This window comes from Aulonocara sp. 'chitande type north' Nkhata Bay, linkage group LG1 (assembly GCF_057382095.1).
Source record: "Aulonocara sp. 'chitande type north' Nkhata Bay isolate Kocher_YH1m ecotype deep benthic linkage group LG1, A_spYH_male_GT1.1, whole genome shotgun sequence".
NCBI lineage: Eukaryota > Metazoa > Chordata > Actinopteri > Cichliformes > Cichlidae > Aulonocara > Aulonocara sp. 'chitande type north' Nkhata Bay.
Genome location: NC_141344.1, coordinates 28630586 through 28655903, shown reverse-complemented (window position 1 = coordinate 28655903; position 25318 = coordinate 28630586). Strand labels below are relative to the sequence as shown.

The window sequence follows — 25318 nt, the reverse complement described above, 5'->3', positions numbered from 1 at the left end:
AACACAGACCCCATCGTGCTTTTGCTCTGGTAAATGCAGCGTTATATATTTTCTTCTTCTTCATGAGGTAACAATTTTGATTCTTTATTCTGTGAGCACGCGATGCACTGCGGAGCTTTGATCTTTCCACTGCACACATCTGTAAGGGCAAACTAGGCCACATCTTTGTTCTGTGCCAGCGCTTTTGCACCCCTCTCCACTAACCCTCATTCTTGCCAGGCACTAATGTAGATGGTCTGCCTGTGATAGATTACATACTGCAAGCCTGGACGCTGCCAAACACCTACCCTGAGCTAAGTGCAGCAGTCGTGTGAGGGACTGTGTTTCCCTGCATTGTATCACAGGAATTTGTACATTTGAACAATGTCATACTGAAAATCAAATAAACATCACTGTGCCAAATGTATCTCTCAGCCACACCTTATTCTAATAGGTTAAGACAGTTGATCGGCTGGTTAGGGCCAGCTGTCTAGGAAATTATTTTGGCATGTATTTTTCCACTGCTGTGTCCTCCCTCTGTCCTGCAGTCCAATCAATAAAGGCTTTCACAGGGCCATCTGTGTGTGTGTGCGTATGCACAACATTTGTGTGTGTCAGGGAGGGTGCAAGAGAGATTATGTGAGCAAAGTTAAATAAGAGTGTTTTGTTTTGCCTTTTTCAATTTATGATATTTTTCTATTATGAGTTTGAATTTGGATATTTGGATTTCTGCGTATCCATTCTTAGCTGTTTTACGTGTGCACCTGCAGGAGGCTCTCACATTTTAGTTGTCACAGATGCTGATTACAGTTATACATGCAGTTATGAAAATGACTTTCAAAACATGTTTCAATTTCATGGTGTATTTCCCACTTTTTTGACTGCTTCCAAATCACATAGTTTTATAAACTACATCTGTTTACCTGTGACTGGCACTGCAGTCTGCAACACTTATCCGTGGCAGAAGAGAGTGTTAGCAACACATGGCAGGTGAGGGTGTCGTTTTTGGGTTCATGTTGGCGCCCGTAATATGAACCAAACTTGTCATTAAATGTACCTGCTATGGCTCGACAAGTTGGCGAACCCTGAAGCCGCTTTTCACATTGAACCACGTTGACCCTCCTCGTAGAGTAAGATCCTTATCCTGGCACTGCTGGTCTGAATGTCAGTGGTGACGCTGAAGACTGAAATGTACAACAATAGACTGTTGATGGGCTTTTTCATGACATTTGTGAGCTTTGTTTGGGCAGTTTCCTAATGTTTTTACAGCTGGGAGTCTCATACTATGGTTCCGTAGAAGATGCTGAAATATGCTATATTCTTATTTATAAGTCTATTCTTGGTTTACTGCCACTACACTTGCTGATTTGTATTCATCAGAAGAGTTTGGGAGTTTTGTGGTCCCGAGATTCATTCTTTCTCTTCAAAGTTCGCTCTGAAATTAGAAAAAGAGCATTCAAATTTGCAGCTCCTCTCTTGTGCAATCATCTACAGAATCATCTCAAGCTTAAGGACAACCTCACTGAATTAACTTCAAGTGATTTTAAATGATTTGGATACAGTTACTTCATGCCTGAACACTATTATGGATGATTCTGGTTATAGCCAATTACTTTTATTAAGGTATTTCTTCTTTATTGACACTGAAGTTTAAAAATATTGGTTCTTTCTGTATTTTATTTTAATATTTATTGCCCATATTCAACTAGTATGTAGATTTGGATGTGTGTGTGTGTGACACTTTTTCAGACTTATTTTTTTTATTTTTTCCCTCAAGAGTCGTATTTTTTCCTGCCTAAATAAAGGTAAAAAAATGAACAAAATAAGAAAAATAATTTCTCTTCAGTTATGTTGTTAAGCTCCTTCAACTTTGTACTATGTCAGTCATTATTAAAATCATCGTAATCCCTGTCATCTAATAAAGTAGAATCAATACAGCCCCAGTCTGTTATGGACAGTATGTGTGTGTTCCCTTTGAAAGTCTAACAATATTGTAGATGCAATTCCATTAAGCCATTACCAGTTCAAGGACATGGTTACTAGGATCAATAAGAGCTGAGTTGAACACGTATCATTACTGGGTAAAGGGATTTCAGGGAAACTACCTTTCCTCTGTCTGCTGTATTTGTTACTTAATAGCAGAATTTGAACCTCAGTTTCAACAGATTTTTTTGGTCCCTCTTCAAAAATGTTGTGCCTTTTTCTCATAACTTCTAAATGATCTCAAGTCTTTGTGTAACTGGCAGTCACCCCCTATTGGCCATTTAAAAAGATGCAGTTTTAAGACACTTATTAAGATCAGGTTAGCTTTATTTTTCAGACTCGTAAGCTGTGGCCGTCTGTCATAAGCTTATAATAGCAGCTTCGTGTCCTCTGTTTATCATCCATAGGTGATAAAATTAAAGAAGGGGATTTACCAGACCCTCAATAAGACCCCTCACAAACAGCAGTCTCTGGCATAAATTGTTGGTTCTAACCTATACATTATCCTAATTAACAGTTTAATTGCTAATCAACTCAACAATAGGGTGCCTATATCCTGGAGCAAAATGGGGCAGAGTTTGTAGAGAGGCAAGGAACTAGGAAAGGAAAGACTAGGCTGTGCAGAGTGGAAGCCTATCAAGATGACTCAAAATCACTTATTTAGAGAATTTCTGAGCCCGATGTCTTTCTCTTCTCTCACCACTTTCACCTCCGCAGCAGCATCTCCAAACACCAATTAGGGAATAACCTGGGCAGAGTGAGGATGCTCTAATGCATACGGCAAATATTGTGTGCACTCCGCTCCTCTTTCTATCATATTCAAAGCCATTAGGGACAGTATGTAAAAATTAATTATGTCTGAATGACAGAATGATTGATGATAAATTAAGCTATGTTAAATATCCCATATCTGAAAATGGCTTAATGGTGAGCACTTCCACAGAGAGACAGACTTTACAGTACTCTGTTGAAATGCATTTTGGTGTTAATATTAACGATTTTTAGATTGAGAGTGTCTCAGCATGGCTGTTTAAATGTTTTAAATTGTCCTAAACTTTAGTACTTACACAGATAAACTATTTGAGACCTCATCATTTAAATAAAGAAGAACAATGTTAAAATTGTCTCATTAGGGCTGAATTTTTAAATATATGCTGATTAACACCTATTATTCAAAAGACTTCATTGTATTTTTTTAAATCCCAGAGTTAATATAACGTCTTCTTCTTCTTTTGGCTGCACCACTTAGGGGTCACCACAGTGACTTGCTCTATCTCTAACATCCTTTTTCGTCACATCAACCCTCTGCATGTCCTCCTTCACTAGATCCATAAATCTCTGTGGTCATCCTCTTTTCCTGCTGCCTGGCAGCTCCTTCAACCAATATATCCACTATCCCACCTCTGCATACGTATATATGCACATCTCACCCTTGCCTCTCCAACTTTGTCTTTAAACCGCTCACCGAGCCGTCCCTCTGATGTACTTATTTCTAATCCCGTCCATCCCGCTCATTCCCAGTGAAAATCATGTTCAGCTCTGCCTCCTGTCTTATTTTCAGAGCCACCATCTCCAATCCATACATCATAGCAGGTCTCCATCGTGTAAACCTTCCCTTTCAGTCTTGCTGCTATCCTTCTGTCACAAATCATCCGAGACACTCATCTCCACCCACTCTCCTCCTTACCTCTCTTGTTTCTTGTCCATTTCTTTGGACTGTCTCAGGTATTTAAACGTATTCATTTTCACTACCTCTGCCCCTTGCATCTTCATATTTCCACCTGTCTTCCTTTTATTCACACACGTATGTCTTGCTTCTGCTGACCTTCATCCCTCTTTTTTTTCTTAGTGCATACCTCCACCTTTCCAGGCTCTCTTCTACTTGCTCCCAAACTGTCATGGTCCTGGATGGCTGACCCAGTCGAGTTTATTGTCATTATATTCTAGTTTCCTCTGATTTTGTATTAGTTCTTAGGGTTTGGTTCTTGTGGTTAGTGTTTTATTATTCCTACCTGTGTTCTTCCCCCTGTGCTCTGTTCGTGTCCCTGAGTTTGTGTTGTAGAACAGTTTGTGAATTTCCTGTTTTACTTTGAAGGTCTGTGTCTCGTCGTGTCTAATTAGCTTCAGCTGTGTTCCCCTCTGGTGTGTCATTGCCTCGTTACCTTGTGTGTATATAGTGTGTGCCTGCCTGTGTTCGTTGTCTCTCCGTCTGTGTTATTTGGTATTACTCCGCGTCGCTCTGCCCTGCATTCTCATGTCATCTTCACGTATCATCCCCGTGTCCTTATGTTTTTAGGTTTGTTTATTAGTTTTTCACAGCCTAGGTTTTAGTAGCTCCCTAGTCCTTATTTCATGTTTTTGTAACTTTGCGGTCAGTGTAAATAAACGCTCACTCGCACACCAGCCAGTACCTGCATTTTGGGTCCTTTTCTCACAACACCACACGACTGCAACCCCAGCCATGACACAAACATGCAGACTGTCAATAACATTTATTATTATTGTCATATATTGACTTATTATTACAATAGCACAGCCACTTGATAGCTGTAAAAATATGACTGACTGCATCCTTTCCCTTCATGACCTTCCTTGAGAAAGGAATGTCCTCCATGTCTCTCTGGCATAAGTGTGCTTCTGCTCCGTGTTGGCTTCAATCTTTGTCTATTTACCTCCCCTTGCAGAGAGGAATGGTCCACTTCTATTCCGCTACCTCCTATTGTTTCCTGCAGATAATGTGTGAAATAAGCTAACAAATAAAATGGATAAAATTGAAAAAAATAATTGCTAACACCTCAGTAATAGAGAGCTAGTTGATTGCATCTCTATTTAATTAGATTTCCTACTTGAATCTTTTTTCAGCCACTATTGTTGAAGTGTAACTGCACAGTATTTTAGACTTTCACTCCATTCATGTCACTTTTTATTTGAACAACCATTTCCTGCACATAGTTGTGGGAAATAGAGTTTTGGGATCTCAAGGCACAAGTCTGAGAAAATAAGTTTGCTATGGCACGAGACATTTATATAAAGCGCCGTAATTTTAGCACTAGCTGCTTATGAGGTACTCTGTGCTTCAGCATCAATGGATCCTCATGTCCGTTGTTGCACAGTTGCTTGTCTTCTGTCTTTACGCCGCCAGACACTCCACTAATTATATGTTGGACCTAAAAGAAATGTGGAATTGAAATCTCCTGTATTTTGGAGTATGCAAACAGGTCGTCTTTTGCACAAATTTGAACCTCAGTGTGGTTTCAGAAAGGATGTGAAGAAACCCAATCATGTCAACAGCAACAGCAGGCCGCTAAAAACTCAGTGCTGCAGTCCAATGTGGGCGAAGTTCTAAAACCAAGCAACAACCATGCTGTGCTGAGATTGGTTTTTAATTAATACTGGTTAAAAACTAAACAAACCATACAAACAAAAATACAGCTATAACATATCAGTTTATATTTTTGTTAAGAACCACATTTGCAGCATTTCCCCTGACACATCTCTTCCATGCACAGAGGTCCATTATTTATCTTTTTGGAGATGCTGGCAGTTTTTGCAGGCCTGTTGTACTTCCTGGATCACATTTTGGACCATTAGAGTTCACTTATTTTCACTCTGAAATAGCGCATTAATATAAAAACCTTCCCCCCCAAACAAACACTGCAAATTAGTCCCTGACTCTGTCCTTGTCTCACCCTGACATGAAGAAAACACAGCACTATTGCAAAAATGAGTGATGAATGATTTTTGAATTACCAGAGGCGTCAGGTATTTTCATTGTGTCACGGCTGGCGGAGGGAGCTGTGTGGTGTGGAGGAAAAGGAGGACCCAAGATGCAGCGAACTGATGACAGAGTGATGTTTATTTACAAGGTGGTGGTGGTGGCAAAAACAGGCAACTCAACATGAGCAATTACAAACCTAAACTGGGAGAAACTAAAGACAAACCTGAGACCATACAAAAGGGGTGCGGGGCAGAGAGACGCAGAGACAGGAACGAAACACCATAGAATGCAGAGCTACACGGAGGAACGCAGTGATACATGCATGAACGCAGACGAGCCGACGAGGAGCACAGGCAGACACCAACTATAAATACACACACCAGGTAATGAGGAAATGGCACACAGCTGGAACTTAATGGGCATAACGAGACACAGACCTACAAAGTAAAACAGGAAATCTAGAACCCGAACCGGACACAAGGGGGGAGGACACAGAATAACTAGAACAGAGGGAAATAGTCACAAAACACAAAACGCTGGGTCAACGACCCAGGACCATGACAGTACCCCCCCTCCAAGGGCTGGCTCCAGACAGCCCAAAACAAAAACAGACGACCAACCCAGGGCGGGCGGCGGGGGCCCAGGACGGAGGGACCAACACCGAACAAAACAAGCTCCAGCGGACCGAGGGAATTGTCCAAAACAAAAACACACATGCTGGAGTACTAGGACAAAACACAGTTCAGGAGGCCGGCCCAGAGGCTCACAGCTCAGAAGTCCAGGACAGTTTATCTTCTGAGGCCGGCCACGTCGGCGACACAGCTCTGAAAGCCGACCGAGTGGAAGGCAGCGGTGGCGGAGCGGAGGCAGTTCAGGGGGCCGACCGTGCACACGGCAGCGGCGGCGACGAGGAAACCGTTCAGGCGGCCGACTGTGCGGACAGCAACGGCGGTGACGAGGAAACAGTTCAGGCGGCCGACCGTGCGGACAGCAACGGCGGCGTCTAGGAGGTCGTCCATAGTGACGATGACGCTCCACCAGCGGCCTGGCAGATGACCGCCGATGTCGAGGCGGCAGTTTGGGACCCGAAGGTGGCGTGGCCGTCGCAGCACCAGACGAGACCGAAGCAGAGGCTGGACCAGACGAGGCAGCTGATGAGGATGCTGAAGCAGAGGCCGGACCAGGCGAAGCTGAAGCAGAAGCCGGACCAGGCGATGCTGACGAGGATGCTGGAGCCGGGCCAGGCGATGCTGAAGACACGAAGGCTGGAGCCGGACCAGGCGAGGATGAAGCAGAAGCAGAGGCTGGACCAGACGAGACTGAAGCAGAAGCAGAAGCTGGACCAGACGAGACTGAAGCAGAAGCAGAGGCTGGGCCAGGCGTGGGTGAAGACACAGAGGCCGCAGCTGGCGAGGATGGAGACACAGAGGCTGCAGCTGGTGGCGATGATGGGTCTTGGGGCTGGACGGGCTCCTCGGGCCCCCCAGCTGACGAGACAGGAGGCTGGACGGGCTCCTCGGGCCCCCCAGCAGGCGAAGTAGGAGGCTGGACGGGCTCCTCGGGCCCCCCAGCGAAAACAGTCTCTGGACCAGTGGGCACCGGGGCCCCTGGAACACACAGGTCAGAACCAGCAGGCGCACGGGCCTCTGGCAGGCACGGGTCAGAACCAGCAGGCGCACGGGCCTCTGGCAGGCACGGGTCAGAACCAGCAGGCACATGGGCCTCTGGCAAACACAAGGCACTGTGATAAGAAATTAGTGTCTGACTTTAATGTTTCCTCTCACAAAATATGAACCTGAAAAATGAAATTGAAATGGGATTTTTTTTAAGCTTCAACAGTTATTAACCAGAAAGAAAAAAACAAGACTTTTTGCCTCTACCCATCAGTCATGGTGACATGGGTGAAATTAGTGAGCAGGACCGACACACACCTTGTATGAAAGTATTCGGGTACCATTTAAACATTTCTCATATTAAAGTCAGTATTAAGGAGTCATTGAGTAAATGTGTTATAAACCACTGTAAAACGTTTAAAACGGCATGATTCCTTGGTTTGCCCTTCTGTGTTTTCTGAGGCAAGGTCGTGATGTGATTGTAAAACATCCCAAGGTCATCAGAGCGCCCCAGTCCCCAAGGCTTTGCTCCCCATGTGGCCAGGCAAAAATCGAACATCCTGTTTAGCAAGAAAAAGAAAAAAAATGTCAATTTCTCTGTTGATTCAATTAAGGGAAAAGGAGCATGTGAGATAAAGCGAGTGTTATTTATCATGGCTAAGGTAACACTCAATATTGAGCTATGTTAATTAGAATTCTGTAGCTAAAACCAACGTCTATGGGAAGCAGTGCTTCCACAAATAGTTTCTACCTACCAAGATCAATTGATCTGAAGGAAGCTGTACTCTGGATTTCTTAGTAGTGCATGGCTGGTGAGACTAAATCCCCAATAAAGTAACAGCTTGATTAATATCAGTTGTAGAAGAACTATTATAGCTGCAAAGATAGCAATATCAACCATGAACTTTGCACATTTTTCAGTATTTTAGTGTACACATATTTCAGTACAGAGTACACATTTATTGTAGTAAAACTACACAATTTAAAGAAAAAAAAGACTATTAAACAAAAAAATTCAAGTAAGAGCTTGCACTTTCTTTTTTGCATTTTACAAGTTGCTATCTTTTTTTATTATTATGTATTTATTTTATTTTATTTTCAGTTGTTACAGATGGGACAGATATGACTGGGGGATAGGACAGGGAGAAGGAAAGAATGAAAGAAAGAGAGGGAGAGAAAGACAAAATAGAGGGGAGAAGCGACAGTGAGAAAGGAGAGAAGAGAAAAAAAAGAAAAGCAAACAAACAAGCAAACAAAAAAGAAAAAAACACCTGGATCACCTGTCGAGAGAAGAAGAAAAACCAGAAGAGAAAACAAACAAAAAAGAACAACATAATAAATACAACACCATCACAATAAACTAGCTAACAGTACTACAAAATATTTTATGTTATTGTGCAGCAATAATAAATACTAAATATATGTGCTTTGAGGTAGCAGCCAAGAAAGGTGTAGTTTGTGTCTGTGAACACCTGTGTGTACACCTGTGTGCACACCTTTGTGGATCAGCACGCTTGTGTTCAAAAGGTTTCTCCATGTAACGATCTGCTAGGGAGTGTGGGGAGCCATGGCCCTGTCCCCCAGGGCATGAAGCGGGTATGGAGGAGATCCAGGCCCCAGACATCCAGAGGGCCCAGAGTACGAGGATCCAAGAAGGACCACCAAAGGGGCAACCGTGCCACGCTCCTGGAACGAGCTGAGGAGAGCCCCAGACGAGGGGTCACCCAGCAGCCACGGAGCAGAGGCCAGAGGGGGTTGCAGTGATGTGCTCGCGGGCTCTGCCGGCAGCCAGCTGTGCCAGAGAGGACCGAGCCCCAGGCCCAGAGGCCTGAGGAATGGGCCCAGCCGGGCCACAGGCACCAGGAGTGAGCTGGTACATACATGAGCGCCCAGCCCCAGACACCAAGAACCACCAACGTACCAACGTCTGAGGGCATCAGCCACCGGCAGGGAGTGTGGTGAGGGGAGATAGGCCTCCATACCTCGGAGAGCTTGAGGTGTTCCCAGAGAGGTGGAGTCTAAGACCCGACCTGACATATAGACACAGACGAACAGGCGCACGCAGACACAAACATGCATTCCCACCCCCACATACACATAAGCAAACATTCGGCACTCACCCAACGTGGAGACAGACAGAAATAGACGCTGTACACACATTCACACTTCCCAAACATACTCTATATCCCAGGTCCAGGTACACTTGCCCCTACTTTTGCTTGCACTTTTGACAATTAGGGCCCCAGGTTTTCTACGGTACAGCCTGATTTTTTTTATGTTGATGCAACTTTTTTTAATAGGTGAGATTCATCACATGCATTATTACTTACATACAGTACAGCCTGCATTTTAACAGTAATGTGTGAACATTGATGCAACTTAGTGCATAGTGTAGTAAAGACAGAAAACTCTGTGGAAAAATCATCCAGTGGCCACTCTATTAGCCTTTGAAAGTAAACATTCGAATTTAAATGAAGAGACTTTCCAGACATCTACACTAAGTAAGAAGAAGAGCTGAGACAAGTGTTGCCAATTAGATCTAATAGCAGAAGCCCAAAGGTTGCCTTTTACTTTCAAGTTCTTCGCAAGTTGTCTTTTCATCAGTCGTCATATTTTTTTGTTCCATTTACCTCGATCTGCTTGGACTGACTCGCTTTTTTGGAGCCAGCCACAAGTGGCCACCAGAGGGGAACGGCAGTTTTTTGGCATCTTGGTGTTGGCTTCATTTTTCAGCTCCAGAGGTCTAACATGCTGATTAAATCTATCCTAATTTAAAAAAAAATGTTGGCTCTCATATTTAGGAAGTCAAATCGGGTTAACAAATCCAAAGAAGCTACAGGTGATCAGACAAGAGACAGATACAAGCAGGTAGCAGGCAACAGACCGTATGCAGTGGCAGCTTGGCAACATAATCTGTCTGGCAAAGACTCTGAAAGCCATATATTCACTGGGACTGAGGAGACAACACTGGAAGACAGGTGAATGTGTCAGCTGACCTCTACAGGAGAGAGAAGTATCTAAATATAAATAGAGGGTAAATAAAACCGGTCAGAATATGGAAAATCCCAAAAGATGAACATTTGAAGTAGAAAGAGAAAGATGGAAGACACTGAAAATAGACAAAGCACGAGGTGTCCATTGGCAATGGTGCCTCGATACACCAGGTGTGGTTTTATTGGAAAACACTCATGCTTGGAAGAGTGGCAAAGATTCAACAAGGAAGAATGAATGCTGGTCTAAACAGCAAAGAAATCAGTCATGAGTCTCTTTTGGGATCACTGTGTGCCTCTTTTATTCAGCTGTTGTTTTCTGTTACTTTCACTCATATTGTAGGTATTTAATCACCAAAACAACCCAGTATTATATAAGTAACAGCAGATATCCCCAATTTCAACATCTAAGGTACATGAGCACAGGAGTCCCCCCCACCTTCTATTCAAATGTTACACACACACACACACACACACACACACACACACACACACGCACACACGCACACACACACTATACCTAGAGCACTCAAATGATAAAGCAAGAACTCCTGAGATCAAATATCTGACTGTGACGGGGTGACGGCTTGATGGACAGGGTCTTGAATAGACTGAGAAACAGATATAAGTAGTGACTGGCCTCAGGCTCAGGTTCAGATGTAGAAAGTTAGAAGCAAAAACTGTCTCAGAGAGAGGGGCTGGCTAAATCACGGAAACTGATATATACTGAGGCTCATGCTCAGACTCAGACAGAGATGCCAGAATAGACTGGTTATGAGGCACAGGAAGTCTCTGACAGAACGACAGAGCCAGGCTCAGACAGTGACAGATAGTGGCCGCTTTGCGCGCCAACACAGACACAACAAACTTCAGTGGTATGAAGACAGATATAGCTGAGCTCTTCAGAATTATAAAGAACTAAGTAAAATATACCTTTTATATGGTGGTATGCTTAAATCTGCAGTTATTTCACTAATTCTATTAAATCTATTAGGTATATGTATGTATGCAAAGTGAAATTTACTCTTTCCAGCTGTTATTAAAGTAAATGTTGGCTTATGCAAATATGATTACTGCACTTCTTGCTCATTACGCTTCTCTATCCTGGTCCCATTTTGGCATGTGTTACCTTGGTTTAGCTTTTGATTTTAAGTATTAGACAGGAAAATGGGGAGAGAGAGAACGGGAAGACACACAGCAAAGGGTCAAAGGTCACACTCAAACCCAGGCCGCTGTATTTTAGCCATGTGGTGTACGATCAGCTGCTTACTCACATAGCTACTGCATTAGTTCTGTTGTCCCTTTTGGGTTCTTCTGAACTTTCTTTCTTTTTTTTTTTTTTAATCAAAGCAGTTTCATCTGACATGTTTCCTTTAGTTAACCAAGCCAGGATGGCCTCAGGCACAACCTGACAAATATCCATCCAAATACGCTGAAAACAAGCTTATATCAGCCTGAAACCTTCCCATGTGGATACTGTCATAGGAAGAAAAAAAATGAAAACAGTGATTGATACCCGGGTAATCCATTCCATCATTCCACCCTAATATTGTGGAAAACATAAATAACTGTATACTTTTGAAATTGCCTCCCTTCAACACTCGAGATGACTGACTTGTTCCTCCATGTGTTATTATTGTACACTGACATGTTGCAGACATTAATAACAAATGCCTGTGATTATTAAGCTGGAGCCTTGCATAGAAGCCTAGCATGGATCACACGCATGTAATAGTTTTTGTGAATAATTAATCCGGTATGCTGCACTCCTCAGGATAATAAATATTAACAGTTCATCTGAAGTGCTGTTAGGGACCAGTAGTATCTGCAGCAAAGCTGAATAATTACTCACCTTCTGAAATGTCTGCGGAATCACTCAACCGTTAGCATATTCCCCGTCTGCATGTTCTGTGTACATTTATTACCAGTGACTCGCGCATATACATAAACAGTAGTTAATCCTGAAACCAACTGAGTGATCTGTCTTGACTTTGTGTTGTGGGGAAAATGGAGTTTTGTGTTCTTCAGGCAGGAGCGCTCACTCACTGCTGCCCCCGTGTCTCCCGGGCTCACTTTCTAACCACTGCCGCGAAAACACATCAATCAACTCTCATGGCCCGACACTTAGATGGACATGGAATATTGATATGGCTTCTACAATGTGAAGCATGAATATGATCTCTGCCACCTATCAGCCTTTCTTTGCAGCTGCTTTACATAGAGCCACTGAAGTACCGGTAGATGCGTGCATCGGGTGTTTATTTAAAGGTAACTTTTGTGCACAGAAATGCAAGTTAGCAACAGACCGACTGTATTCAAGGCGCAGGAAGTCTTTATAGTAAAAGCTTTAATGCTAAGTGGAAATAACCAGATGTCTATGATACCTTTAATTTGAGCTTATGTTTGCTTTTCACATATTTCTTTTTTGTACTTACTGTTAACCAGATAATAACTGGACATAGAGGGCTGCCTCCAGTGGTGCTGGTCAAAGTATGGCTATCTCATACAAATGTGCGTCACAGTTCCACAATTAACTGGCGAATGGAAACTCTTCTCTCCAGACAGCTTCTCATTACCCGCCGCGTGTACTTCAAGCACGTCGTCAGTCTTTGCAACTGGGAGAAAAACAAAAGCGTCATTGTCATCATAAATAACCCCTTTTCTCTTTTCGACCATTATCTTTTTTCAACTGGCAGTGCTCGTGCCTTCTGCAGCACTCCATGCATAGAGATTTACTGCTTTATATATCATTTAAGAAACCATTTAAATCAGCTCCCCTTATGTGCATGCAGAGGCAGAATGGTTTTTGTGGATTTATTTCTCCTAATATATGCAGGACGACAGAGATCTTGTCGCAGAAATATAAGCTGACTTGTGTGGGAATATTTACCAGGCGGCTGTGTGTTCAGCATGTTGGTGTAGCTGAACTGAAGAACCAACAATGTGCTGAAAGTGGAATATGTATTAATTTGTTATTAGCCTTAAACGAGAAAAATCCAGTGCAACTGATATTGTCAGTGCCCTTTATACCAGTAACTTAATACAAATAAAATGCTTGGCAATGAAATACAATGCATGCAAACACACCAAATCTCATGCCAGAAAATACTGTTTTGAATTGTAGAATGGCTACTGCCTGTCTCACTCTTCAAAATGATTTAAAGTGGAGAACATTTCCTCCTTTGCCTGACAGCCAAAATGGATCCTGTCCAAAAAGTGTGGTTCCTTCCACCTCCCTAAGCAGTGAATAAGAAAGAGTTTGCAAAGTTCAAACAATGTGCTTCGGGTGATAGCACAGCAGTTAAAGAGACAAAAATCTGATATATTTTGTACATAGAGAAATCCATCATATTTCTCAGGGGGGCAAGAAGATTTTTAAGGCAATGCAATCACCTGTTCTGTACTGTTCCAAAAAATAGTAATGTCAAAGTATCTTACTGTATATTTTACAGTTTTGTAATGTCTTTCAAGAATATCATTAAATTTACATAAGTAGACTGTGATTTTACATGTCAAAGGTAAAATAACATAACATCACTGTAAATATAGTAAAATACAATTTACTTGTTTTTTAAAATTTTTTTGTACATATGCATATTTAGATTGTAAAAATACATTCAGAAATGTATCATAATTTCGCAAAAATTCGTCTGTTATGTGAATGATCTGTTAAATTCAAATGTAATACTATGGAAAAATATATAAAATGATTAAAAATTAATGAGAATAATCAATACATAAAGGAGTATTTGAATTATAATTTTGCTGATAATTTCATGTCATCTAGGTCTGATTCAATAATTCAGAGGTAACAAGTGAAAATATAATTAATAGGAATAAAAACTAAAAAAAACATATAAAACATTGCACGGCCACGCTGTGCTAATTATATATTTCAAAAAATAAATGTGGCGTTAGGAATTGTAATTAATATAAATCTCAAAGTATTCACAACATTCCTGAACAGAAATAGGCCTCTGCACCTGGGAAGAGGGTGTGGCCATGAAAACAATGTGACATGCCATTGGATGTTGGGACACATAATAACATGACGCTAAGCATCGGCCAATGAATGTGAACTAGCAACCACAAGGTCGCGGGTATGGCTGTACTGTAGGAAAAAATCCTAATATAAAAGTATTTTACTGTGCATGTTACAGTTTTGTTCTGTTCTTCTAGAATATCATTAAAGTTACGTAAATAGACTGTGATTTCACATTTCAAAAGTAAATTAACGTTAAATCACTGTAATGTAATAAAACATAATTTTCATGATTATTAAATGTATCTGTCCGTACATATGCATATTTAGATTGTTAAAATACATTCGCAAATGTATCATGATCTCACAAATATCTGTCCGTTATTTGAAAGATTGAACTGTTGAATTCAAATGTAATGCTATGGAAAAGTATATAACATGATCCCTATAAGCTTGTGTTACATAAGTATTATTATCGTTGCTGTTTAGGACGATCGTGGCTCAAGAGTTGGCAGTTCGCCTTGTGATCCGAAGGTTGCCGGTTCGATCCCCGGCTCTTACACTCTTGGTCATTGTGTCCGTGGTCAAGACTCTTCACCTACTGGTGATGGGCTGATGGTGCGATATGGCAGCCTCCCCTCTGTCAGTCTGTCCCAGGGCATGTAATCCATTATTATTTAAACCAACTGTTAACTATATATTTCTGTACATTTATGTATTATGATTCATATTGCCACATTCATTGACCTTGTTTATAGGTAATTTCATTGTTTGATCACGTTAAAATGTTCCTAATTTAATGTCTAAAAGCACTTGAAAATGGCAGAATCCCATGTAAAATTAGCGCAACAAACTGTATTGTCATTGTCATGTCAGTATCATAAAGATGGCAACAGTGATGGCAACTGCTCATCTCGAAACTTAAAACCAGGACTACAAACCAGCGTCAGGTGACGTCACATTAGCGCCATCCATCTTCAATACTGTCTATGCTCTGATTAGGAAAATTAACATGACATTTAATGTTACACATTTACTGATTTGAGTGTTTACCATTAGCATATGGTATGGTTGGGACTGTTGCTATATTTTGGTCGTCTGTATTGCTGAGATTTAAATTTCACTGAGCCAAACTTGTTGAACCAACAACAGTAAGAAAATGCTGTCGAGCAGTCAAGGCTGATCGAGTGAGACAATCTGTATCCTCGCTTGTTCTGAAAACAGGGGATGATGCTAAGGAAAGAAAGATGAGGGGAGATGAAGGGATGGACACAGTAAAGGCTCGCACAACTGTTAGTGGTCACAGCCCAGTGCACACATCCGTCTGGTTTCCTTTAGGCTTGACCTGTGTATGAGCGCTGTCTATCTCTTAAAATATGAACATCACTTGACAAACACACAAACAATGCGTTCAGTCACGAGTGCACACAAATCTACCTGTCCTGCAAATGCAGACAGGTGTGCAGACACAGTCAACAAGATTTTAACACAGCTCTTTCACGCACACATGCAAGGCTGCCACCTGGGAAGCAGATTTGACAGACACATCCGGTAAGTTAGTTGTGGCGCAGGTGCTTCCTGCTGCTAAAGCAGTAAAAATCCTTGCATGTTCCCTCAAAATCTCCCCTCTCTTTTTCCAACCATTCAAACAAGTTTGTGTTCATACTGGCAGAGTTTTAGCTACATCAATGCACAATCTAATCGATTGAATCAATTGCGTGATCGATAGAAATACAAGAGCTTAAATATTATGTTTAGTATATTAAACAAAAATGTTGGACTGCTTTCTTGCAGGCCCAATATCTCTAAATTTAGTAACACATCTCAGAGTGATGCTGAAAAACTAGTTAATGCATTTATTACTTCTAGGCTTGACAAATGTAATTCATTATTTTCAGGTTGTCCTAAAACCTCCCTGAAAAGCCCGTAGTAGTCCAAAAGGGCAGGGATAGCTCAGTAGGTAGAGTGGTGGCCCCATGATCGGAAGGTCGGGGGTTCAACTCCACTGAATGGCTACTCTGAGGTACCCCTGAGCAAGGTACCGTCCCTACACACTGCTCCCCGGGCGCTGCATTGATGGCTGCCCACTGCTTCACTGGGTGAATGGGTTAAATGCAGAGGAACTATTTCCCTATGGGGACTAACACGCACACTTTACAAAATGGTGCAACGAGTGTACTGACGGGCTAGAAAGAGAGAGCATATTTCTCCCATAGTGGCTTCTCTTCATTGGCTTCCTGTTAAATCCAGAATTGAATTCAATAGTTCTTCTGCTGACATACAAGGCCCCATCTTATCATAGTACCATATCACCCTAATCGAGCACACTGCTCTCACCCTATCGAACACGATAATATTTAAATTACAATATACAATGTTTAAAAGTAGAATGGGAGGCAGAGCCTTCAGCTTCCAGCCTCTCTTCTGTGAAACCAGCTCCCAGTTTGGATTCAGGAGACAGACACCATCTCTACTTTTGAGATCAGGCTTAAAACTTTCCTTTCCATAAAGCATATAGTTAGGGTTGGATCAGGTGACCCTGAAGTCTCCCGTAATGCACTGAGCATTTCTTCTTCACTCACGTTTTTTCACTCTCTATGTGCTAACACACCACTCTGTGTTTAATAATTAGTTATTATTAATCTCTGGCTCTCTTTCACAGCGTGTCTTTTGTCTTTTATATTTCCCATCTTCCAAAACCGGTCCCGGCAGTTGGCCTCTCCTCCCTGAGCCTGATCAGGTCATCTGATTGTTGGGGTTTGCTCTTTATTATTGTAGTGTCTTTATCTTACAGTATAAAGTGCTTTGAGATGACTGTTGTTATTTGGCGCTATATGAGAAAATAGTACGTTTTTGAAATTCATATGCAGATATCTAAATTACAAGGCATTGTTTTTTTTATCTTTAACTACTAAAAGTAATCTAACGATATGCTTAGAACATATAAGTAGCTTTGGCCTGGTTTCCGTAAAAGGGTCACGAAAAGGTCTAATATCTAACATTATGGTAAATGTGAAGAATAAATATCTTCATATACAGAAGAGTGATTCTCGCCCTGTAGCACTGCACATTATTGCTGATGCGTTACCAGTTGCAGTGCAAGACAGATTGGCCTAGCAAGACAATGTCTCACCACATGATCAATATCTATCTCTGTCTCCCTGTAAAATGAAAGAAAAAAAAGACAATCTTCTGCTAATGTATCTCCTTTATTACTCGTATTTATCACCAAGTGAGATGAGAAAGAAAAGGAGGGCGGGTGGCAACAGCCTGGTGTGTTGAATATGAACATAGTGAGTCACACATAACAGCCTGTCAGCTACAAACAGGGCAACCGAGCTATCTCCCACCATATGTGGAAGTGTGTTTCTCTATGAATATGATAAAACAGACCAGATTTTCAACCTCAGTCATGTATCTGCATTGTGATTCCTGCTTTAGGAGTTCTGCGTTCCCCTGCAGCCTTTCTCGACTGCTGCTTTAATTTTTGATGAATCTCGTAATAGCTGGAGCAGAATATATCGAGGAAGTGGCCTTTGTGTGCAGGGCGACAGGCATGTTGGAAGGAGGGCGCCGCACCATATGTTCCAAAGTGGAGATCAAATTGGCTTTGTCTTAAACGGAGAGAAATGTGCGAGAGTCCTGGAGGGAAGAAGAAGCGAAAAGAGTGGGGGGAGAACAACCCTCCCCCCTCATTTCCTCATCACCTCCAACAAAGCAAGGTATTAAAGAAACACCTGTGGTTTGAGTGATGAGAAATTCAGAGCTTTCCCTCTTCTTCCTCTCACCATAGACTCCCTCATCGCCCTCCCTCCAATCCCACTGCTGCTGCATCCCTTGCTGGCCTGGGGCATAATCTCTTCCCCAGACAAAAAAAAGAAAAAAATGAAAAGAAGAGATGCTGACATGTAATAAAGCAGGACTGATTCTGTTTGGGGCTGAGGCTGGCCGTGGTTGCTGCTGGAACCTGGCTTGTTTCCTGCTTTTGGGTTGCAGAATGCTAAGAGAGCTGCTGGATATTTCAACTGTAGAAAGATGAGATTACTTGCTAACAGATGCCTGCTAATGAAGTGTCGACAGGCTGGGTGAAGGGGCCACGCAAAGCTACTGTAGGAGACATGATTGAAGGGGGACGGACAAATTTGATGGAGAGAGGACTGATGGAAGCAAAGGGTGTTTGTGTGTGTGTGTGTGCACGTATATGTGCATGTGAGTTTTTGCAAGCTTCTGTTCTCCAAACCTCAGAACTTGCGCTGCACTCCATCACCAGGGGAACAGATAGCTTTTAGCAAGATACCCTGAGGTGGAAAAGACTGCTCAGCCTTCCTCTTTTTTCCTGCTCTCTCCTCTTTGATCTTTCTCCTTCGAAGCATTTTGTTTTTCTCTGGTAACCCAATGACACTTCCTTTTTTTTGCAAGGCAAGTATGAATTGAAATAAATTTCTCTCTCTGCTTATGCTGCTGCTGTGGACATAAACCTTTTCTATCCCGAGCAGTCAGTGCTGTCATTGAAACATATTACCTCTGTTTCCTACCCTGCACACACAGGAAGTGCTGAATTTTCAAGGCTGGAAATGAATAGCAGGGATCATTTCACGTTGGCAGTTTTTTTTTTTTTTTAACTTATCAGCCTTGTTTACCATTTCTATTGTTTCCCACAGCGAGCAGATCTGAGCTGGATGGCAAACATCAGAGACAAACCTAGTGGGTGATGAAACACAAGGACACACACAATGCGGCGTTGAGGAGGCAGGGTTGTGTGGTCTAGCGAGCTGTCTGAAAGAAAAGGTGAGGGATTTTTCTTCGTAATGAGAAAGGATGGATCCACTGAAGTGGGGTGGCTGGTGGGAGATGCAGGAGTGGGATTTGAAAAGGCGAGAAGGCACAGTGTTAGTACCCTGGACTGGCACATTTGCCAAAGAGCAGCTGCTTTTGAACTCTCCACCTGCCTGCCTAGATTGCTCACACTCTAGTCTTACATACAAACAGGAGGCTCATCACCCACCAGAAGGTCAGCTCCCACACTGTCTCCCTCTGCTCCCTTTGTTCTTGGGAAATGAGGACCTAAGATCTTCTGCCTCCTCCTTTGTTAGTGAACAAATGTACCAAGAAACAGCCATTTTTGTGAGCAGGCACTGCCTCCTACTGCTCCAGATTACAGCTCATTAGCAGTAGCGGCAGAGAGACAGCCCACACCATGGCTCCCCTCTGATTCCCTCATTGTTTCCTATGATTCTGAAGCAGCATGCCACAGTGACAAAAATGCTGGAAGTTGTGAGGCTTATGAGGTTGGATAGCAGACAAAGACAGCAGCGAGGCACTTCACAGTTTGTCAGCTGATGTGATGAAATATTTGAGGGATGAAATGGCACAGGGCAGGAAATATAACGGCAGGGGGAGATGTTTCATGAATGACAAACTGACCTTCAGGTAGATGTCAAGGCCAGGAAAATGCTGAGGGTTACGAGGAGGTGTCGGGGGTGATGTAAATGGTCCAAAAGTTGAATAGGCTACAGCCTGTTGGCTCCTTTGGCAGTTCAGCTCTTGTGCATCTGCTTTAGTCTGTCTTTGTCTTTTGTTTGCAAGAATAAAACACGTTAAGAGCGCTTCTCTCAAACTGTCAGCTGTGCCAGGCAGTGCGTGGTAATTGCCATTGAAGGGCTTTGTGTTTCTGCACATTCACATTCATTATCTGTTTTCTCCTTCCTTCCTGTTTCACAGAAACTGGTGGAACTTGAGCACATCCCTCGAATGTTCCAGTCTCCTTGCTATCCTTGGAAAAGTTTTTGGCGAAGTTGTAAAAGGAAGCAGATGCCAGATGTGCACGCCATATGCTGGGGGTCTTAAATTAAGCCCTTTTCACTGGTTTGGTTTTTATTCTTTTTTGATGTGTAAAGTCTTGTAAATGTTCCTCTCTATTAGATCACAGCAATCAACTCGAAATGAACTTGACTGTAGTTGGATGAGACAATACTGCATGAAATGAGTAGTAATGTAGTTCAGTGTTAATTCAATACAACTATTCATGTTAAACTCAAACTCATCAGTGAAAGATTTCTAGCACTGGTTTGCTTAATTCTGCCAAAAAAAAAGTAAAGCAATAAATCAGAGGCTGGAACTTTATAGATTAAAAACAAGATTATGGTGAGCGAGAATCGACTGCTCAGATTGGGTTCGATTTATATCTACTGCTTGTCGTCAGAGGAGTAGGCCTGAATCTACGCACGCGTGGATGTTTTACATCCCCTTCTGTCCACTGTGGCTCCTTCACTCGGGATAAGGCAGGGCGATAACAGTCTTGTAGGCAGTGGGGAATAATGCAAAAACAAACAAAACAAAAACCCGCACAAAACGTCTGGCAACGCTGCCTGAAGCTCCTCTCCTTCTGCTCTCCGTATCCCAAAATGACTTCTGACCCTGCAGTCAGAGGTCATTTGGGGTCATCTTGGAGAAGGAACCTCTGACAGGCCCTTTACCAAAATCTGGAATGTAAAGCATGTAATGCATCATTGCTAAGATCCTGAGATTCAGTGTTATCAGGCGTAAAACCGACCTAAGCATTTAATTGCAATATAAGGATTGTCTTGTCAGTACATTTGACTTAAATGTGTTGCAGACTACTTTCTTTATAAAGCAGATTGTAGCGCTTTGATTATATATGAATGTATATAAGAGTACAGAAAGAGATGGATAATAAACATTTTAATTGTACTGGTGAAAAGTACAAATAAATCTTCAGGATGTGTGATTTCAATTTCTGTGTCCACAGAGAGCCCGGGATATGAAATATGCTGCCTGTGTCTCTGCCCTGTGGGTCACATTCATCTGTTAAGGGATGAATTATTTTTTTTCTCCTTCATCTCTTTTGTTTGGGTCTGCACTCGGGATAGGCTGACCACTATTACAGCACACAGCCACAGCTCAGTTGACCCTGAAAGAGCGAGCTTCACCTCACTATGGCTTTGCGGTCAACCCATTTTCGACCCGAGTGTTACAGCCTGCCTAATGCTGCGCTCATGAACCAAAACAATTCCACTTAATTCGTTTCTTTCATAGTTGAAAAAACTTGTACGGCTTCATGTCGCTGCAAGGTCGGATAATAAAAATCAGAACAGAAGACCTTCAACAAGATCGAGGCAGCTTCAATCAAAAAGCTTTCGATGGCAGCCGTTCACTCTATAACTTTTGTATTTTCTTGACTGGTAATCCTGTTGGAAAACGTGCCGGCCATATAGCTGCTCAGAGCTCTGGTTCCACACCTACCCCATTCCCATCCATGACGTCCTGCAGCCTGCTCTATGTGCCACCGTGCCGTTGAGACTCACTCGGTCACAATCTCGACAGCTCCCATCTACACAATGCTGTCGTCATTTGTCAACCCCCCCCCCCCACCCCCTATCTGTCTCTTCTCCCTGCATGTGCGGGAGGAGCAAAGTGGGGCTGATGCTGAGGTGTGATAGGTCCCTGTCATGGCCTGTGCATTTGGGCGCACGCGCGTAGGCACGCGCACAGCTTGTGCGGTTGATGGAGATGGATGCCCTGTGCATTTGAGCATTCAGAGAGAGTGAGTGTGTGTGACAGACAGTCAATCAGCCTGTGATGAGAGGTAATCGCACAGTGGACAGATCAATTAGTTATTTTCTCAGGAGGCAAACAGAAGAAAAACACCACTGTTCTCCAGGTAAGTGATTTGCATTTCACTCCTCTTTCATCTCTCTCATCCTTCTTGTATATTTATCTTTCTGTTTTCTCCCGTCTCCCCCATTCCTCCCTTCTGTGTGCCTCCTTCAGTACCTCTCCACTCTGAATTTGGCTGTTTGGATGTTTATCTCTGCTCATTTCTCCTCCTGCCCCTCTCATAGGGAGGGAGGTGGAGATCCAGCTGATCAAGGCTGAGTAATGGTGTATGAGCTCAGCCCTGTGAGCGATGAGAGCTCCACTTGGCTGGATCATTTATACCGGGCCTTGCAGAGAACAAACATGTATCTCAAAGCCATCAGAGACACTCCAAGGCTGGACTAAGTGTGATTACAGACAACTAAACTGCAAGAACAAGCTTTGACTACCTGAAGTGCAAAACTCAACTTTTCTCCTGCTTCACTTTTTTGATGAGAGCGAGCTTGAAACATGTGACGTTACATGGATGAAAACTCATGCACTTAAAAAGCTCAGTTTTCTTATGTTCTCTTGTTTTTTGGCTGCTCATTCAGCCAGTGTCAGCTCACATCAGCAGCTTGAATTGTTGGATTTAGAATTGCTGCATGTAGGTCATGTCTTGTTTTGTTTTTTGTTTTTTTTGTGTGTGTTTACTAGCTGTAGCAGCGGACATTCCCTGAGGTTGCAGAAATGTGGTACAGTCTCAGATCTTGCTGGAGATCGCTCCGTCCTTCACACCCACTTAGAGTCAGATTCAGTCAGTCCTTGTCAGAGTAATTTTATGCAACATTTTTTATTTACAGGGGTACCGCTCTGCTGAGTATCACAAAAAACAAAGTTAAAAACATAAACTTTTTTGTTTAGAAAGTGATGCAACCACTGCTGCCCTTCTCTTTGTGTCCATGCTCACATTAAAACCTTGTTGTATGCACATATTCATACATACATACAGCCAATAGCTTTTCACGAGTACAAAGAAAACTGTTCTGTCTCATTTCACAGTTAACTACCACACATCAGTCTATGTCCTCTTGCGTCAGCTGGCGTCGCTCAGACATCTTCAGTCCTTCGGGGCTGGTCCAGCATGCTCCATTCCTGTTTCCAGTCCTTCTTCTTCTTCTGTGTGCTGACAGGACCACCTGGTGCTGCTGCTGGTTGCCAGATTTTGGATTATCCTGCATAACAATGGGCTAAAGGACTGTTTGGATCAGTTCCACTCTCGAGCTGCCAGGGACCGCTCTGCCTCTTGCTCTTCAGTGACAGTGGCTGTCCTCCCTACCGTGCACACATGGATGCATGGCCACCGTGGGATGATACCCCCCACCCCCTACCCCACCGCCATCATCCACCCAACCACACACGCACATACACATAAACACACACACACATTCAAAAGGTTAATTAATGTGTCCATGTGTTTATGGCCATCCAGCAGTCTACAAGGGAGTCTGTGAGAGATTTGTGTACACATAAAAAATATGCACTAACGTTGCTAAGCTCACACATGACACCATTTGCACACTTGACAAGAGCGCTGAGAGACACAGGTGATTTCATGCGATAGAAATAATAAAATGAAAAAAAAAGCTGGCAATAAAACCTGTCCTAAAATAATAAAAGCCTAATTTCACTACTGTGTTGTCTAAATAAGTGAATGCAAATATGCCTGTGACTGTTTCTGTGCAAATATGGGTGCTGTTTTTGTATAAAAAATTAAACAAACTGGATTTGATGGTTGTCTTTTCTCACACAGTGCTGTATACTGTACACTATATAAACGCTGTGACATCTCCTCAGCCTGAAGTGACACTGGCATATATGGTTTTAGGCATCCAAGCGGACTGTTACTGTATGATAGTCTAAAACAATATTTCTGAGATGGAACAGGCTCTAAGATCACACTACAACTGTCAGAGTCATGACCCAACTGGAATAGACTGAATCCCATGAAATAGAACCAGCCTCTCACCACCTGAACTGCGAACTAAATCTGTCACTCAAACTGCGAATGAAGACTCGAGAAAGTTAAGAGGAAAGAAGAGGAAAGAGATAACTGAACAAAGGTGAGAGGTTCCTGGAAACAGGATAAAGAACAAGAAAGAAACACATTTTTAAGCAGTGACAGCAGCTATGTCTTCAGCAATTCTAACTAGATAGTAAAAGCGAGGTGTTGAATGTAATTGGGACTTGATTACATTTTATTAACATAATGAGGAAACGTTTGTGACATTTTGCAAAGATCTTCATTATTCTTATATCAAAATATGAATTACAATAATAAGCTGACAATCACATCTTAGCCAAAGTTTTTGCCTAAAACTGCAGCCAGATTCTAAATGTAAACTCTTGTTGCTATACCTTATGTTTTATGTGTTGTGGAAGTTTTCCATTTAAATAATAGAATAGAATAGAATAGAATAGAATAGAATTCAACTTTATTGTCATTGCACATGCACAGGTACAGGTGCAATGACAATAAAGTTGAATTCTATTCTATTCTATTCTATTCTATAAATAAATAAAGCCTGCAGACTAGCGGTAGCTAACATTCTTTAATCAAAACACACAACACTCAAAAAACAGATTCAGGTCCTCCTTTCAAAGAACACATGCAAATTATGTTAGTTGTTCACAAATGCAATTAAAAAATACCAAATTAATTTGATTTTCTTTGTGTAAACCTAAAATTATTCAAAACCAGCAGAGGCTGATTCTGAACACAAAATGAATGAGTTTGTTGGGGCACTGGGGGTAGGAGGAGTACATTTTTGCACTTAAGTATTTGTAAACTCAAAGAAATAAATTCAAGCCCCTCTTTAAGCTTAAATATTATTTTTAATCTCATTCAACGCAAATGTAGCACTCCAGCGTTACTGCAATTATTATTCGTGTGGTGAACCTAAATTATTTTCTCTCAAAGCAGTCTTTGTCACAAGAACACAAAGTTATTGAGTTACACAACGGTCCGCCTTCTTTGAAAATTTTGCGCTCTTTCAGGATCACCTAAATGAATGCAGCTGCTCTTGGCCTCTCTGTACTTTTTGGATAAAACTACACCTTCAGGTAAGGTAACATATTATTTTTTCATATATCCAATTGTGTATTTCTTTATCAGCTAAATCTATGGCAATGCTATTTATCATAGAAGCTTGTAACAGTTGTTTTTTGAACTTTTGGTGGTGCTACCATTCTCTTTTCTGCTTGAATACTATTTTTTTTTGACAATATAGCCAGGTCTTTTCAAAAGTGCCTTGTTTTAGAGGAGAAATTGTGTAGCTGCCAACTTTTAAGTCGGAGCGTGTGCTAGCTTATTAGCAGCTAGCCATTGTGCTCAATGAAAGATGATGTCCTATAGCTAACTTCTTTCTTACTGTTTTCTTTTTATAATCTAAAAATA

The 25318-nt window shown here is 42.1% G+C and overlaps 1 pseudogene; it reads right to left on the bottom strand.

The window, feature by feature from the left end:
- Positions 1 to 3705, bottom strand: part of LOC147339283 (uncharacterized) — a 71209-nt pseudogene extending 67504 nt beyond the window's left edge.
- Between the last annotated feature and the right edge of the window lie 21613 nt (positions 3706 to 25318).